This window comes from Topomyia yanbarensis, chromosome 1 (genome assembly GCF_030247195.1).
Source record: "Topomyia yanbarensis strain Yona2022 chromosome 1, ASM3024719v1, whole genome shotgun sequence".
In the NCBI taxonomy this organism is placed as follows: domain Eukaryota; kingdom Metazoa; phylum Arthropoda; class Insecta; order Diptera; family Culicidae; genus Topomyia; species Topomyia yanbarensis.
The window spans coordinates 106,865,379-106,884,444 of NC_080670.1; positions in this window are offsets into that span (position 1 = coordinate 106,865,379).

The window sequence follows — 19,066 nt, forward strand, 5'->3', positions numbered from 1 at the left end:
AAACATATCGGAACATGAAAAGCGAAATAAATAATTCCAAGCAAAGGCGTAGCCAAGAGAAGGTTTTGGGGTTTAACACCATACAACCCCCCTCCCACCCACCACAACCAAAAAAAATAATGGATTGAAGTTGAAAATTTATTGATGCAGACTGATTTAATTCAATATTACAATAACAATTATCTGGTCCGTAGATTGATAACCTGTTGTTTTAAACATCATGAGGACTTTTGATAAATTGTCGGAATGGGGTCCTGATATGTAACTGATCTATTGGTCTTGATTTCACAGTTGTCTAATAGCATCAATATCAAATTCCTGCCTGAAAACATTCCAATAGAAAATTCCAGAGTTCTGTAATCAATCATAATCCTCAGATTTCTTTTCAAATTGAGCTCGCTTTTGTAGAGATGTACTGTAATAAAGGTCTTTATTTAATAGGAAGCGAAGATAAAATTGATTTAATGTCTATGAAACATAGAACTGCTCACCAAAAAAATGCATAACTTTCAACATTTGCTAAAAATGTTTTTGCCTTTCTCATACACTCTAAAATTCGTCATTCTAATCCCGACCCGAAAGGCCAAGTGTTATATGCCAATCGACTCAGTTCGTCGAGATCGGAAAATGTCTGTGTATATGTGTATGTGGAAAAAAATGTAACCTCAGTTTCTCAGAGATTGCTGGACCGATTTACACAAAGTTAGTCTCAAATGAAAGGTACAACCTTCCCATCGGCTGCAATTGATTTTTTTTTATTGATTGGACTTCCGGTTCCAGAGTTACGAGTTGAAGAGTGCAATCACACATCAAATTCCCATATAAACTGAAATGAAACATTTTCAAAATCAAATTTGTATTTTTGATGCCAAATGACTTTAAAATGCATGAAACATTGAGATTTGATGTAAACTCGAAAAAAATAATGTTTGACAAAAATTGACTTTTTTGGACTTTTGCACATTTTTGCATTTCTCATATAGAAAGGTTATGCAATCACTCTAAAAATCGACAATCATACCGGCCCGGAGGGAGTATGCAGTGAGGGGTTGCTACTTTAAAATTAAAACTAGTTTAAAATTTCTTAACAAGTTGAAAATTTTCGGCAGGACCCGGACCTCCCGGATCTTTCTCCATGATCCGCCGCTGGTTTCAAGCGATGTTTCAGTATCACATAGTATCTCAAGATCGTGGCTGTTGATCCATTGTATGTATGTGCAAATCGTACTGAACACGTAATATTCATTTCCACCATTGTATTGAACATAATCAGCCATGGAATCGTAGTCTGGACAAATGAGAAAAGCACAATTGCATCACTAGGTGGATTAAAGCAGGTTTTTATTTTGGGAATGCGTCGAGTTGAGACGAAAACGTAATATGATTAATAACGAGGATAACACTTTCCGAATGTAGAGAGAAATTTATGAAAAATGACGATTTCCATGCGACTCTAGCAGGTCCTGATCGATTTTGATGAGCATTTCATTTTTGTTGTATGGCCAATTATATGTATAGGTCAAATGCTCAAAAACGGTAATTTAAGGATAGCATCATTCTGAAACCGCCAATCTCGGAGGTTTAGTGTTTTCGATGAGTTTTACAAACGTTAAACAGCGCTTCATTTGATAAAATAATTCTGACGGTATATCGTCCAAGAAGTATTTATGGTGAATTTTCTCAGGTTAACAATCATGACTACAATAAAGACTCAACAAATTCGCTAAAGACACGAACTCTGTTACTATTTTCTGAAAAATAATTCTGCTTAATTTTAAAACTTCAAAAATTATGGTTTCGGAATTATGCCGTTTGGACAGTAAGATCGATTTTCACCAAACCCTCACCAAACCGAATTTCTGGCTACGCCGCTGACTTCAAGTAAGTAGAAACAAAGTCGTTCTACGCTCGTTCACAAGAAACTTCTTCGAATGCTGAATATCTATTATAATAAATTGAAACCCCGATTTTATCAGCCAAATATGAACACATGTTTGATGGGCTCTAGCAGACGAACAAGACTGAATTCGAGTAAATCCTTTCTTGAGCATGTTTCCTTATCATGAAGATGGAAATATGCAAAAATAAAAAGTTCATCATAATCAGAAATAGTTATCAGACCACATCAAGGGACGGGAAGAATATTTTAACAGTTTCAGTTTATTATAAAGAAAAAAAATTACCCGATTTAGTCAATGTCCCTATTTTGTCAGCCGAAAATGCACCACGAGACTGATGAAAATGGGTCTTTATTGTATGTATTATTCACTGTGTTTCACATTAATAGGTACATTTCATTTTTGGGGATTTTTTATTGCTTCGAACTACAACAATTTTTAGGTAGTTTTCAAGGGACTATAGACTTCTTCCAAAATTTGGCGAACCTATTCCAATTCGTATACCAATTAATTGGTATACTTAAGGGTTTATATGTTGCAGATAGAGAAAAAACTGAAATTTTCATATATACGCGAACGGAGGTCTTAGTGGAATGTACGTAATGTTTCAATCAACATAGTGGAATTAAATGGAAGAAAATCTTTGAAACATTTGAAATTTTCAGCTTTTTTCCTACACAATATTACGAAAGCAATTTTACCTAATAAGTTTGTGAAAATTATAAACTATTTGAAATTTTTTAATAGTTTTATTTTTCATTTAACCTCGATTTTTTTAATAAATAGTGACCAAATCAAGGAAGTCACCTTTAGAAAAAGTTGATGTCGAAGTAAAATTTGGAACTATGCACGCATGCACTTCAGAGATAGCGTGATATCAGAAGCTGCGATTTCATTTCAACGTAAAACGTTAGTTATTGTAAAAAAACGTAAGGGCGATACTTCAATGCTGATAGGTGGGACTGAAAAGGTAAACAATCGCCAAAGGGGCGATACTATCATTTTGACAATTTGAATAGCAAACACAAATTTTAATTTAATAATTTCAAATTCTTTATAAAGTTTTGGGTTTCGATCACTGAATCATGCAATCAAGAATGTAAAAAAACACAATAGCTCCTAAATAGGAAATAAAACCAAGTCTGGAAATATTCACTGTTGATTTTCTTTGAATGGTATCACTGCTAGTATCGCCCTTTTCAAGAAAAAGCGTAGATTTCTTAGTTCTCAGTCGCGTTGGAAATTTGAGTAAAGTATAAACTTCGAAACAATAAAAAATCGATTTTTTTGGCTCAGTACAATATATAACCCCTTTAGGAAAATTCAGTTTTCCCACCACAATGCATTGATTGAGGAATTTAGATATTTTATTAACAGAGCATTAGCAATAATTCGTTTGTATGTCTATTTTATGGGCCATTTTTTCGCTTTCCCATTGCTTTGGTTTGAGATTTCTAGCACTGATGTTGTCCTATGCTGATTTGAGCGATTCTCTGAGTCCTGCCACTATCCCATGTAGTATGTGTTATCAAAAAACATCACGAAGCATCAAGCTCTAAATGTTCTCAAACGATATAATATCCGAAGAGAGTGATAAGAGTTATAAGAAATGTCTCATCACACTGTTAGGTGGATTAAATGCGTTTTTCTTGTCAATATTAACATTTGAAGCATATTATATGTAATATGTCGCAAATATTAAAACGGCCAGGCCTACTGTGCAGAGATTGTTTTAAAGATGATTTTATTTTCAAAATATCCAACGAATTTCGGGATCCTCTATGCTTCAAGGCTCTTTATTGCTCATTGGTGCGCCCGCAGTTGGAATTTGCAAACGTCGTTTGGTGCCCGTATCAAGCTACGTGGAGCCTTAGGATCGAAGCAGTCCAGCGTAAATTCATACGATATGCGTTACGCGAATTGCCGTGGAACGATCCATTAAACCTGCCACCGTACGAGGACCGTTGTCGTCTTTTAGGACTTAATAGTTTAACACGCCGGAGACATGCAGCGCAAGCTACCTTCGTGTCAAAGATTCTGCTGGCTGAATATGATGATCCGGAGCTACTAGCGCAAATCAACATCTACGCGCCTACCCGTTCTCTTCGCCCTCGAGCCCTGCTGCATTCTGAAATGCGCAGCACTAACTATGCTACCAATAGTCCAATTTTAGCAATGAGTCGTCGCTTCAACGAGTTTGCTGAAATTTTTGACTTCGTCATGAACTCATCGCAGTTTCGTCGTCGTGTATTGTCACTATTTTAATTATGTTTAGTTTACCTTAGTTTAGTATAGTTCATTAAGACAAATTGTCAGTTGGACTTTTTTTTATACAAATACAAATACAAATACAAAATTATACAGTAATTAAATTATTCATTTAATGAATAACCAAACTAGCGAATCCTTTTGAATCTCGAAGGAGGAAGAAACGAGGACAACCGTACCGATCGTTTCAGTTTAAAGGGGATATGATAAATCGTTGGGAGTGACTTGGCAAAAAGGTTAATGTCACTCCTTTGGTCCTTTGGGATGGGACAGAGGTATTTACACCTTGCCCTGGCTCATTAAGCCTAGGTTAAAGCGCCTTTACTCGCTCTATGCAATATGTGTAAACCAAATATAAATTTATTGATGTTTCAAGCGATCAAAGTTTGACAAGAACAATTTTCGTGGTTTCTTGAAATTATTTTTTTTTCGACTTTAGCCGCATGTAACTCTGAAAATATATACTTGTGGTCGACACACATTACACATTTCTCACTGAATTTAGACCAACAACAAAAAGACGAAAAAATGTTTTTTTAAAAAATCTCCAAAGCGCTTCCCAAAAAACAATCAACACTGTTTTCGTGCTCAGCAACCCAAAGTGAGCCTAGAAAACACGTCTTCTCGCAACTTATTTTTGTTTGTAAACTAGTGTAATTAGAACAAACTCACCGGTTAAGTAATGCTGGGTCCCCCAATCCGATTGTAATAGAACATCGTTTTATTTCCAATGTCGCCAACATGATCCCATTGTATCCATCGAGACAAAAGAGTCTTGGCAACCTATCGACCTTCGGACATGGCGTTCTTACTACTTTACAGCAGCAGCAGCCGCTTTTTGGAATGGTTTGGTTTACGATCCCGAAGGATACCCAGAATCGTCGAAGACTCGCAGATCCTACAATGTTTTCATCCTTCACGGTGGGATTTCACAGGAACGATTTCCTCGACGTAATTAAATGTAATTAAATGTTACCGACAAGTTATTATTTATTAGGCAAAATACAATTATTGCAATACATCCTACTTCTACATATAATAAAGGCAAAGTTCATTATTTATAGAATTAATATATCACAAATAAAATGAAAGAAATATACACATAGCTTTTCTGGAAATAATGAGTATGCAAAATTTAATGAATATAATCCCCATTTATATTATTTTAAATAAAAGAGAAAGTGAAAAATAATGAATATTAGTAAGCACAAGTTAACAGACTATGTCATGTAATGCATAAAATAGCGATTTCAGTAAATAGAATGTTTTGAGTATAGTTAGCATATTGAACATCATGGATTCTATATATGAATATAGCAACTGTATGTAATGAATGTAATATATGCTGTACCTAGTAAATATAAATATTAGAAAAACATTTTCCTCTGTACATTCTCAGTGATGCATAGAATATTATTTCTTTATGAATTGTGGAAAATATAGCGTAAAACAATTATATAATGAGCAAAATGCATGCTACTTATACGATGAATGTAAGGAATATGATAATAAAATACAATATATTATAATGATGACCACCATGCACCAGTTCATAAAAATAAAACATGACAAAGAATAAAACACTCTTAAGAAATAGTGCATGTGATACTTCGACCGATATTGGAACTTCAACACATGAAAAGCACCACTGCCGGCCGTCCCCATCCCAACTGTTCACAAGGAAGGACAAAAGAAATGTCAACTCCACCTATTTAATGGAAGGACGGCGCTTCATCTGATTCCCTCACAAGTGTCGCGGAGGTGAAGATACGTGGGAGCAGAAGATCGCATCAAGCAAGTGATTCGTCCATACAATCATATTTTGTTATCTAGTTTTTCTAATTAGTCTCCGACAATACAGCCATTCGAAATAAATTAACTGATTGTTGTAGTCTATGGAGCTTAAGAATTCTGGAAGACCAAATACCGACAGGTTACACGTTCTCTAAACAATAGCAAATTATTTTAGGAAAAAATAAATTAAATTGAAAGCAAATTATTTTAACTCATTTAGTCGTCTAATGAATAGTGATTCAACTTTCAATCCTGCGAATTTTGATTTAATCAATATTTTATTGGTATTCTGTTAGTATGACTTTTGAGAGAAAAAATTACTATAGAAGCACGTATTCAAGTTCACGTTCCAATTTGAAAAGGATTAGATAACTATAAAGATAACACTATTTAGATAATAAAAAAATCAGAACGAGCTCACCAACAATAAATCTGGGGTCCCAAAAAGTCATACGTCAAAGCGACTGCGAATCAGAGAGCAGCTGACACATCGGTTTCAGCTGACAGAAGCTGGCGTAGACTCCGATAGCGCAACTGTCATCATCAATGCTTCCGTTATTGTGCCGTACTCGACTGCTACTGAATGCTTCGCGCCAATAAAGATTTGAAGACGATATAACAGCTGCAAAGTGCCTTCACCGCTGTTGCGCTGGAGCTCTCCAGCGGAGGCCCTGGGCCGGCCACCGGACTCAAAAGTTGGACCAATCCTCTTGAACTACAAACGAATCCGGAAAAGCCTTCTTTCCTGATCTGTTGGCAATAAGTAGGCAGAAAAAAACCCTTACTATCATTGATAGGACATCGAAGGATCTTCAAGGTTCAGGTACAGGCTTCCTGATTAATGTATTGATGCAATTATTCACTGGCTAGTTCAGCTTTATGAACCACTTCCATAACTATTTTGTATTTGTTAAACAGAAATTTTTATTCGTGCAAAAACGCGACAGGTGAAAAATTTCATCCATCTCTCCTCTTACTGTTTGATAGTTCTTTAATTTAAAATTGGTTTGGATAAGATCGGTTCAGCCATTGCTGAGAAACACGAATGAGAGTTTGTCCGTTACATACACACACAGACATTGTCCCAAATCGTCGAGCTGAGTCGATTGGTATATAAGACTCGGCCCTCCGGGTCTCGGAAAAAATCTTGAGAGTTTGAACGAACTCTATACATTTCTTTTATAAGAAATGTAAAAACCTACAACAGAGGAGATCTTATACTTTTGAGGAATGAAGTAGGATTAAAATTAGAAAGCATTTACCGTGGACCATACAAAGTTATTGAAGACATGGGAACAAATGCAGATATACAAATTGGAGAAAAGATAGACCGAGTTCACAAATCAAGAATAAAACACTTTTATACTTTTAAAAATATATATAATTCATAAATTCTCTAAATACATAGTAATAAATTATACATACGTTGAATATAGAACGTGTGGTGTATATGAATAATTGTTATTAATAATATAATAGATTAGTAGTAAAATGATAAAATAGTACGTTTGCAAACTTCTATTTTTGTATATATTTTTATTCTCCATATTTTCATATACACACCTAGAAAAAATCGTGTAAATTTACGTCTCCTGACGCTGACTTATACGAGCATCAAAAATAACTTATTTATACGTTTGGTTTTAATTTTACATGACGTTGATTTTCGTAACTCGTGTAATTTTACTCAACATATGGCGTTTGTTCTCAACGGCAGTAAGTGTAATTTTATGTCACTGCGCATGTAAAGTATATGTTTCATGTAAAATTAAACGGAACACGGTAATGTTTCGTCATTTAGCAAATTACGGGTTGTTAAATTGTGTCATGTTTGCAATTATGTCAATGATAAAATTCATAATTTTTTGGTGTGTAGCACTAGTAATACAACATACAAAGATTTTTTATTTAGATTACTTATATAACATAACATTTAAAAATTTAATGTATAGCATATCAAATTTTTAAATTCAAATAGATAGGGCGCCCTATCTATTTGAATTTAAAAATTTGATATGCTATACATTAAATTTTTAAATGTTATGTTATATAAGTAATCTAAAAAAAAAATTTTTGGTGCACACACTGTCGCTCTGTAAAACAAAAAGTAAAATAAAGAATCATTTCTAGTTAGACCTGCAACCTGGCTCAACTTATACTTCCGCACGCTCCGTGAATTATGGCGAAAGCATTGCTTTCGCTGGAGATATGCAATCTTGGGAAATATGTGTGTGGAGATATGCAATCTTGGGAAATATGTGTGTGGAGCGTGACCGGAAGGTTGCTCCCTGGAAATCTCTAATCCATTCAACCATGGCTCGCATCAAATACCCGGATTGTTCAGTCGCTATAAATAGCACTGCTTTACGAGAGAAAAAAGATTTCTTTCCTAACTATGTTTTCTAAATGTATTTTGAGCCATTCACAAACCACTAAAACCATTAAAACCACAATAACCCACAATGTTATCTTAAACTACAATAAATACGCATCATTTTCTTCTATTAACGTTTTATGCCAAATCATACTTCCAATTGAAAGCGTAGTGATTGCAAATTGATTTTGTTTATTGCAGGATATATAAGCCAAATGATAAAAATATAAAAAAAATCCATATTTCCAGTCAGATCATAAGAAAACGCAACTTTAATTATTCGTAAAAAAAATCCATGCATCAATTGTTCATGAGTTATCTGGGATTGAAAAATTGTCAATTCCATAAACTTTAACAAAATGATATTGCAAAAAGGTAAAGATTATTTTGCGCTAAAGCCGCGAGAAATTTTTTTTCAAGGAAATTTAAAATGTTTAACGTTATTTTTTAAGTCTTCGTAAAATGAGATGATAGTAAGATACAGAAATACAAATTTTCAAAAAGCAGAATTTGAACAGAAATTAGTTATAGTATTCTCTAAATACAAATATTTTTCTTTGCCCAGTAGGTTTTAATATTGAATTTGTTCATGTGAGTTTCTACTAAAATACAATACCAATTTACAGCGAAATAGCCGGCAAAAATAGTTTTGTTTTCTTAAACCTACACAATTGCATCTCACACATCAAATTAGGTTGGACATTAACAAATATTTCAGATTAGTAGAAGATCTTATGACACAACATAAAAATGCATAGAGAATTAGCAAAATAGATGCTGGTCGTGACAGTTTCCACAAACACGAATAGAAAGAGATTATTTTTATATACTATGCGATATTTTGATTCCTTGCCTTATTATAAATAACGCGCATCTGGTAATTTTTGAGCAATGATCAGTATAACCCAAATCTTGTGAAAGAAGTCAAGTTTTCACTAGAATTTTGGCATTCAAAAGTATAGTTGCTCTCGGTGATGCGGCGAGTACAATATGAATAAGTATTATATGATAAATCTATTATCTCACTACTAGGTGGATTATTTGATGATCTGTGTGTTCATATACCATCCAACATCTACCTCACAGCGGGATGCTTAATTCCAGAGGTGGATGCAGAAACTGTGAAAATCACTTTGAAGTGAGCTTACATTTCTTTGTTCTCAAAGTGAAATTACGTATTAATTTTTGAGAAATAGTTCATTCATTATTGAGTAAATTAACAAAAAGTTTTCGGATTAAAATTCTTTGATTTACATAGATGTGTTTTCATCCCCTATACTCAATATCGGGTTAGTTTTGTCCCTAAAATACCCTAAAATAATTCTCTAATGGTTTATTTGACACGGCTCAATGCGTTAGCACAACTGAGTCGTGGATCTTTTAAGTTTTTACAATAAGTAAAAATAAAAATGTTCTAAGATTGTCTGTTTGTCAGATCGTGTTGACGCAGCTTGCTTCTGCATGTTGAGAACCTTTTCCTTGGCGGTGAAGCAGCTTGAGGGTCATTCAGTCTGCCTTTTCTCGCGTTATCGTTCACGTCTATGTCACATCGGTACTACTTTCCTGCTGTCGCGATCGTTTTACCTGCATTATTGATGAATTGGATCGTTGTTTTTGGTTTATCTGTAAGTGTTGGCGACTGCTTGTTAGAGTTGGCTGTAGTAGATGAGTTTTGACTAGTTGCTTCGGCGCATGTTTTTCCGTAGTAGGCTGTATGGTTGCAGAATTGGCATGTTGGGGTCTGCCCGAGATATGTGATTAGCGTTGATTGCCTATAGGTTACGCCTTCTCTCGGTGTCAAGAGTCGTGTAAGAAAGTATTGGTTTAGTCATTCAAAAAATTTTCCGGTTTCATTCGTAATAGATTCTACTTCTCCATATTGCATCATGATTCGTTTGATTTACTCTTCCTTAGTGCGCAAGGGCAAATCATGGATACGCACCATATCGTTTTCCATATGCACGGGGATCTAGATTCTGGTGTTATTAAATTCGACCTCGTGTTGCATGTGGTTCTTTGCAATGAAATTTCCTGCCTGTGTCAATCTTTTAAACATGATCAAAACACAGTTTTGACGTGGTGCAGCTGAATGTACGTAACTTCAGCGAGATTAAGCTTCATTTTAACTGTAACTAAATGTTCCACTTCCTGAACTGTGGGTTTTATTAAAGACGATCGAAATCGTATTATTCCGTAGCACGGGCACTTTTGTTTCATTTGGCAGATTCATTTCACTCCGCAGCCAGGGGCAACGGTGCAATATTGTTTGTGCACTGATATAGAGCAAAACGCTGGCTTACTACACTGGTGCCTATAGCCTGCTATAGCTAGCAATTTTTTGCTTCTGCTTTGCGCGAGGTCAGAAGATATACTAAATACTCTTCATGAAACGAACTGCTTTTTAGTTATTGACAATTGGTAAGAGAGAACTGAATTGCTTTGTTTGAAACGTATATGCTTAAAACATGTCGTATTTTACTGTATCGATTTTGTTGGCTGTTTTCGGAAAATTTCAGACTAAGAGAAACGAAAGCAATACAATTGAAAGACGGATAGGTATTCTAGAGCGAATCAATTATAAACTTAGAACGGAAAACTGGGACTAGACAGGCTCATATGGACATGATCGAAAGGAAATGTGAAGAATTCTTTGGCTTCTGCTAAGTAGGAGTTGGGCGTTGCACCCAAGTCTACCGCATGGTCTATGGCAGAACATAACTCATCACCATCCGCATAGACCATGCGGTAGACTTGGTTGCAACGCCCAACTCCTACTTAGCAGAAAGCAACGAATTGTTCACATTTCCTTTCGATCATGTCCATATGAGCATGCCGTGTCCTAGTTTTCCGTTCTAAGTTTATAACTGATTCGCTCTAGAATACCTATCGGTCTTTCAATTTCATTGCTTTCGTTTCTCTTAGTCTGAAATTTGCCAAAAATAGCCAACAAAATCGATACAGTAGAACCTTGCGGCAATTAAAACATAGGAACATATCGTATTTTAACAAAATCACCCATATCTCAGAAAGCAAACAACACAGCCAAAAACAAAAATAATAGCGTGTAATGGCCACATTAGGACTTTCAATTGAAACTTGTTAAGATCGGGTCAGCCATTGCTACATGGCATTAGTGTGCATACATATACACACATGATGGTAACTGAGATAACCCAGATAAATCTGAATCACTGTGACGCCGCACAGCAACTGCTCTGGAAGTCTACGACAGAAACTATGCGTGATGTCACTTTGATTGCAGACCCGTACCCGTACCAAGTCTACTGTAGCATGATGAGCGAAAGCGGAAGACGAATGCCTTAAACAAAGACCTCTTCGTTGAGGCATTTCGGTCGAAAGGCTGGACCGAGAACGTGGGTACGACTAATCTTACAAGAAGGATTGTGGCGGCTTGTAACGCCACAATGCCGCGAAAACTGGAACCATGTAATAGACGGGGTCCAGCTTATTGGTAGAACGAAACGTTTAGTACACTACGCACTGCTTGTCTCAGAGCCAGAATGCGGGCTCAGAGAGTTTTATCGGAGTCAGATAGAGCAGAGCGCAAGGCAGCGTTTCGGGAAGCTAGGGCCGCTTTAAAATGGGAGACCAGACTTAAAAAATCAGATTACACCAAAGAGCTGTGACGAGAAGTAGACGCTAATCCCTGGGGTGACGCGTACCGAGTCGTGATGGCGAAAATGAAGGGTTCGACGACGCCAGCCAAAATGTGCCCGAGTTAGCTGAATATAATTATCAAGGGTCTTTTCCCGAAGCAATATCCAACTATCTGGCCACCAACACCGTACGGCGAAGGTGAAAGGAGAATACACGCACGATCGGTAAGTAACGATGAGCTCGACAAAGCATCGAAGTGTCTGAAATCAAAGAAAGACCCCGGTCCAGATAGAATACCAAACGTGGCGCTGAAAGCTGCGATCCTAGCATATCCGGACGTGTTCAGGATGATGCTGCAGAAGTGTTTAAATAAAGGTTCCCCGAAATTTGGAAGGTATAGAAGCTGGTACTACACTCGGAAAATTCCAGGAAAGAATCATCCTTAATAGGTTATTGAAATGCACGGAGGGGGAGTGCGGACTAACTAAGAGGCAGCTCGAATTGCGCAAGAAGCGTCAACAGTGGATGCAATTCGGACAATGTTTAATAGTGCTGAGAAGGCACCTAAACAGAAGTGAAGAGGATATCGATACTGGGCTGTGGTCACTGGACAACCATTGCTGCAGCGCTGCACAGAATGAGGGTTCCCAACTATCTATGCCAGATCCTGAAGAGCTACTTCTAGAGCAGAGCGCTACTGTGCGAGACGAGCGAAGGGCAGAAGTCAATGCCAGTCACAGCGTGCGTTCCTCAAGGCTCCATTCTTGGTCCAACTCTTTGGAACGGGATGTACGATGAGGTCATAACTCTGCGGCTGCCCAGGAAAGTGAAAATCGTGCACACAAAAAATAATGAAATTTAAAGGACATGTAAATCAATACGAATGTAAACATACAAAGATTGAGCATGAGCATGATGACCGTACAATTCGTAGTTGCTATTCCGTGATTGCCTAGAACAAGCGAAATTGCACAGAGAATCAACGAATGGGACCTGGGAGTAGCTATTCATTCTCAATGTGCACCTTTCGCACTTCTATACTTTGAAATGCCAATAACGGCGCCGGCCACGTCCTTACAGTCATCGGGGAAGTAAAGGAATGTTAGTGTAATAAACGTTGTAATGGAGACCGTGTATACCTCTGCATCTTCACGTTTGTCATGGGAAGGAGTTTTTGCTAGTAGGATGGGGTAAATAGTTACATAAATCTGAACTCACCTTGATAAGTGATACGAACTATGTAACTCTCAGAAGTTATCAGTGTTCTTTGCTCTGAGCAGCCGGCTGCCGAGAATTTATGATAGATTTATCGTTTGTTGAATTAATTTTGAAATTCTCAGTTTGTGAAAAAAGCAACTACAGCTGCGCATTGCCGACAGTCGGGAGTGTTGCTTACGTTTAATTGTATCAAACGGTATGGGACCGATTTTATTATTCCTTGTTTCTTTATTCCGGCGAAACACGACATTTCACAAACAATACAATATGAAAAGCGATTACCTTTAGCGTTTCGAGACATTTATTGAAATAGATATCGCAATACCTATGTAATTGAAGATATTTTAATATCGGTATTATTTATCGTGTATAATCGTTGGTATTCCAAAGCAAATAAAACGACAAATATGCATTGGTTTCTTTCTCCGCGAACAATTGAATAAGGAGCCGATTGTTTTGTTATTCACGCGCGTTTTTAAGCTAACTAAAGCGTATTTTAAACGACTTAAAATAAGCACTACCGAAATACCTGAAACGTATGTGCTTTGTATGTCGAATACACTACCCACGACGCGAATTTTCACACTAATTACTAGAACTAGTAGCTGGCTTCTGTTTCTTCTCGCGAACTGTCAATACTCAACCCTCATTCATGATTCAATGGTCATCACTTCACTCAGATAAGATCATACGTATTCCCCACGCACATTAAATGCCCAGTGGATTAGTTTCCTAGTTGGTCAAATAAACACTAAACAAACAAAGAAATTAGTTTTCAGTCTCTACGCATCGCTCGATCGAGATAGAAGTGTTTTGTTTTCGGTCTGTTGGAAAAAGAACAGTGCAGTAATCCGCGTTCAAGGTTATTTTGCCATTCTCTGCCTCTTCGAGGTTTGGACTTTTATTTTCTTTTGTGCGTGTGTTAACCGTTAGGCCACATTCCTCAACCTTTTGTTCGTAAAGCGAGGATTGAACAATAACCAGCTATTTAAGCTGGACTGGTGCGTCGTGGGAAACGAGTATACAGATAAGTGAAATCTACCTTTTTGATACATTTACGGCTTTTTCCCGTTTGCGCGGGTGCTGACCCCGTGCGTTGACGGTGTCGATGGCTTCCTCCCCGGATGGCCAAATGGAGATCGAATCGACTCCTAAGGCTCTCCCCCGACCCAAACAATATCCAGAGCTCTCGACCGGTCCCTTTGTGGTCTTCTTTCGGCCCAAAACAAAATCGCTGAATCTATTACAGATTTCAAAAGACCTAACGGAACGGTTCTCGGCTGTGATCGAAATAAAAAAGGTCCGCTCAGACAGGCTGAGGGTCGTGCTGACTAACTCAAAGCAGGCAAACGATATTGCTTGCTGCGAGCACTTTACGAAGGACTATCACGTGTATATTCCAGCTGTAAAAGTACAGTCTGAAGGCGTTGTCACCGATGGCAGTTTGACATGCGAGGATCTGCTGCAGTACGGGGTTGGCCGTTTCAGAGACCGCTTACTTCAGCCAGTGAAAATACTCGAGTGCAAGCGTTTGCACTCAGTAGTAGTTGCGGGGGATGGTTCAAAAACGTACCCCCAATCAAACTCTTATCGGTTGACCTTCGCTGGTACCGCTTTGCCAAATTACGTCCTCTTGCACAAGGTTCGTCTGCCTGTGCGTCTGTTTGTGCCGCGGGTCATGAATTGCACAAAGTGTAAACAATTGGGTCACACAGCCACCCATTGTAGCAATAAGGCCCGCTGTGGAAAATGCGGGGAGAATCATCTAGATGATTCGTGCAGTAAGCAAGCCGAAAAGTGTCCTTACTGTGCAGAGAATCTGCATGATATCTCGGCATGTCCCGCGTACAAACTACGCGGGGATAAACTAAAACGTTCCCTTGCTGGACGATCCGAACGTTCTTTTGCAGAAATGCTAAAGAAAGCTACACCACCAACCTCAACAAACATCTATGCTCACTTGCCTCCTAACGAGGGCGAGGCTGATGACCCACAAGAGGGAACATCTACTAGGGCGCCTAGAAGTTATAGGAAGAGGAGGAACATTTCCTCTCCTAAAGTTCGTTGTAAAGGCCAGAAGGTATCCCTTGACGGGACTCAGAAAGTCACATCAATTGGAAGTGTTGCAACCAAACCGAAGCAATTAGCTCCTGGTCTCGGAGGATTAAACTCAGAGAAGGAGTTCCCAGCACTTCCCGGAACATCAAAAATCCCAAGTTTTAGTTCCAGAATAATCGCGGCACTGAAATTATCAAACTCTCGGACATTGTGGACTGGATAATAAAAACTTTCAATATAACTGATCCTATTAAAAGTCTGTTGTTAGCTTTTCTCCCTACAGTAAGAACATTTTTGAAGCAGTTGACTGCTAAATGGCCCCTCCTTTCAGCGATTGTATCCTTCGATGGCTAACTCATCGAACGAGGTCACGGATTTGATCACTGTTCTACAGTGGAATTGCAGAAGTATCATCCCGAAAATCGATTCCTTCAAAATTTTAATAAATAATTTGAGTTGCGATGCATTTGCATTATGTGAAACTTGGTTAACTTCCGACATAGATCTCAACTTCCACGACTTTAATATTATTCGCCTGGATCGAGACACCCCCTATGGAGGAGTGCTTTTGGGGATCAAAAAGCGCTATTCCTTCTACAGAATTAACCTTCCCTCGATAACAGGTATTGAAGTTGTCGCTTGTCAAGTAACAATCAAAGGCAAAGATCTTTGCATAGCTTCCATATATATTCCCCCCAACACCGCGATTGGGCATCGCCGGCTACATGACATCATAGAATCCCTGCCTGCACCGCGACTAGTTTTAGGCGACTTTAACTCTCACGGTACGGAATGGGGTTGCCTTTATGATGATAACCGTTCCTCTTTAATTCACAATATTTGCGACAACTTCAACATGACAATTCTAAACACGGGTGAAATGACACGGATTCCTCCCCCACCAGCGCGCCCAAGCGCATTAGATTTATCCCTTTGCTCGACCTCGCTAAAGTTAGAATGCGCGTGGAAGGTAATCCCTGATCCCCACGGTAGCGACCATCTGCCGATCGTAGTCTCAATCAATAACGGCTCAAGGCCATTGGAAACAATCAATATTTCGTATGACCTCACACGAAATATCGATTGGAAGAGCTATGCTGCCGCGATATCCGACAACATCGAATCTACTCAAGAACTTCCTCCGGAGGAAGAGTACAGCTTTTTGGCTGGCTTGATTCTCGACAGCGCGAATCAAGCTCAGACTAAGCTAGGACCCGGCGCGAACATACAAAAACGTTCTCCCATAAAGAGTGCTCAGACGTGTACGCAGAGAAGGCCGCCGCGTTTAAGACCTTCCGGAACGACGGGTTACCCGCTAGTTTTCGACAGTACGCGACGTTAGACAAGCGAATGAAGAGTTTGATGAAAGCCAAAAAACGCGGTTATTGGCGCCGGTTCGTCGACGGATTAACGAGAGAAACATCGATGAGCACTCTTTGGGGAACAGCCCGACGTATGCGAAATCGAAACAGTACTAATGAGAGCGTGGAATATTCAAACCGTTGGATATTCGATTTCGCCAAGAAGGTTTGTCCGGATTCCGCGCCGGCACAGAAGATCTACCGCGCCGCGTCCCGTCACGATAACGCGAACGAAACACCTGTTTCGATGGTGGAGTTCTCACTTGCTCTCTTGTCGTGTAACAATAAAGCTCCAGGGCCAGACAGAATCAAATTCAAATTGTTGAAGAATCTGCCAGACTCTGCCAAGAGACGCTTGTTGAACTTATTTAATAAGTTTCTTGAGGCTAACATTGTCCCACACGATTGGAGGCAAGTGAAGGTCATCGCCATCCAAAAACCAGGAAAACCAGCCTCCGACCACAATTCGTATCGACCGATCGCAATGCTATCTTGTATCCGGAAGTTGTTCGAGAAAATGATCCTATCCCGCCTCGACAATTGGGTCGAAGCAAATGGCTTACTGTTAGATACACAATTTGGCTTTCGCAAAGGCAAAGGGACGAATGATTGTCTTGCGTTGCTCTCAACCGAAATTCAAATGGCCTATGCTAGTAAAGAGCAGATGGCATCAGTGTTCCTAGATATAAAGGGGGCTTTCGATTCAGTTTCTATCAACATTCTTTCAGAGAAGCTGCACCAGCATGGTCTTTCAGCGACTTTAAACAACTTTTTACTAAACTTGTTGTCGGAAAAGCACATGCATTTTTCGCATGGTGACTTATCGACATCACGATTTAGCTACATGGGCCTTCCCCAGGGCTCATGTCTAAGCCCCCTGTTATACAATTTCTACGTCAACGACATTGATGAATGTCTTGACAATTCCTGCACGTTAAGACAACTTGCAGACGATGGCGTGTTGTCTGTTACGGGACCCAAAGCTGTCGATCTACAAGGACCATTACAGAATACCTTGGACAATTTGTCTGCATGGGCTATTAAGCTGGGTATCAAATTCTCCACGGAGAAAACTGAGCTAGTTGTATTTTCTAGGAAGCGTGAACCAGCACAACTACAGCTTCTATTAATGGGTCAAACTATAGCTCAGGTCTTCACAGTAAAATATCTAGGGGTCTGGTTCGACTCGAAAGGTACTTGGGGATGCCATATTCGGTATCTGAAACAGAAATGCCAGCAAAGGATCAACTTTCTTCGTACAATAACCGGAACGTGGTGGGGTGCCCACCCAGGAGACCTAATTAGGTTGTATCAAACAACGATACTGTCGGTAATGGAATACGGATGCTTCTGCTTTCGATCCGCCGCGAACATACATTTCATCAAACTCGAAAGAATTCAGTATCGTTGTTTGCATATCGCCTTAGGGTGCATGCAGTCGACCCATACGATGAGTCTCGAAGTCCTGTCGGGCGTTCTCCCGCTGAAAAATCGATTTTGGGAACTCTCATATCGATTGCTCATTCGATGCGATATCTTGAACCCGTTGGTGATTGAAAATTTCGAAAGGCTTGTTGAGCTCAATTCTCAGACCCGTTTTATGTCCCTGTACTTTGACTACATGGCGCAAAATATTAATCCTTCTTCTTACAATCCCAACCGTGTGCATTTCATAAATACTTCTGAATCTACTGTTTTCTTCGACACATCCATGAAAGATGAGATTATTGGAATTCCGGACCATATACGCCCACAAGTGGTTCCAAATATTTTTTATAATAAATTCCGAGAAGTCGACTGTTCTAAGATGTTTTATACTGACGGATCAAACCTCGAAGGGTCCACTGGCTTCGGTATTTTCAATCAAAAGTTCACCGCCTCCTACAAACTCAGTGACCCTGCTTCAGTTTACGCCGCAGAACTAGCTGCTATTCAGTATACCCTTGGAGTCATTGACACATTACCCGCAGACCATTACTTCATCGTCTCGGATAGTCTGAGTTCTATTGACGCTATTCGCTCGATGAAACATGGAAAGCATTCCTCGTATTTTTTGGGGAAAATACGGGAGCTACTGAGTGCTTTATCTGACAAATCTTTCCAGATTACCTTGGTGTGGGTCCCTTCTCATTGCTCCATTCCGGGCAATGAGAAGGCGGACTCCTTAGCTAAGGTGGGTGCCATTGAAGGTGACGTTTTGCCTTTCTCATATAGAAAGGTTATGCAATCACTCTGAAAAACGTCAACCTAATCCCGGCCCGGAGGGCCGGGTGTCATATCCCATTCGACTCAGTTCGTCGAGATCGGAAAAAGTCTGTATGTGTGTGTGTATGTATGTATGTGTGTGTATGTGTGTGTGTATGTGTGTGTATGTGTGTGTGTATGTGTGTGTGTGTGTATGTATGTGCGTATGTGTCAAATAATGTCACTCATTTTTCTCAGTGATGGCTGGACCGATTTGCCCAAACTTAGTCTCA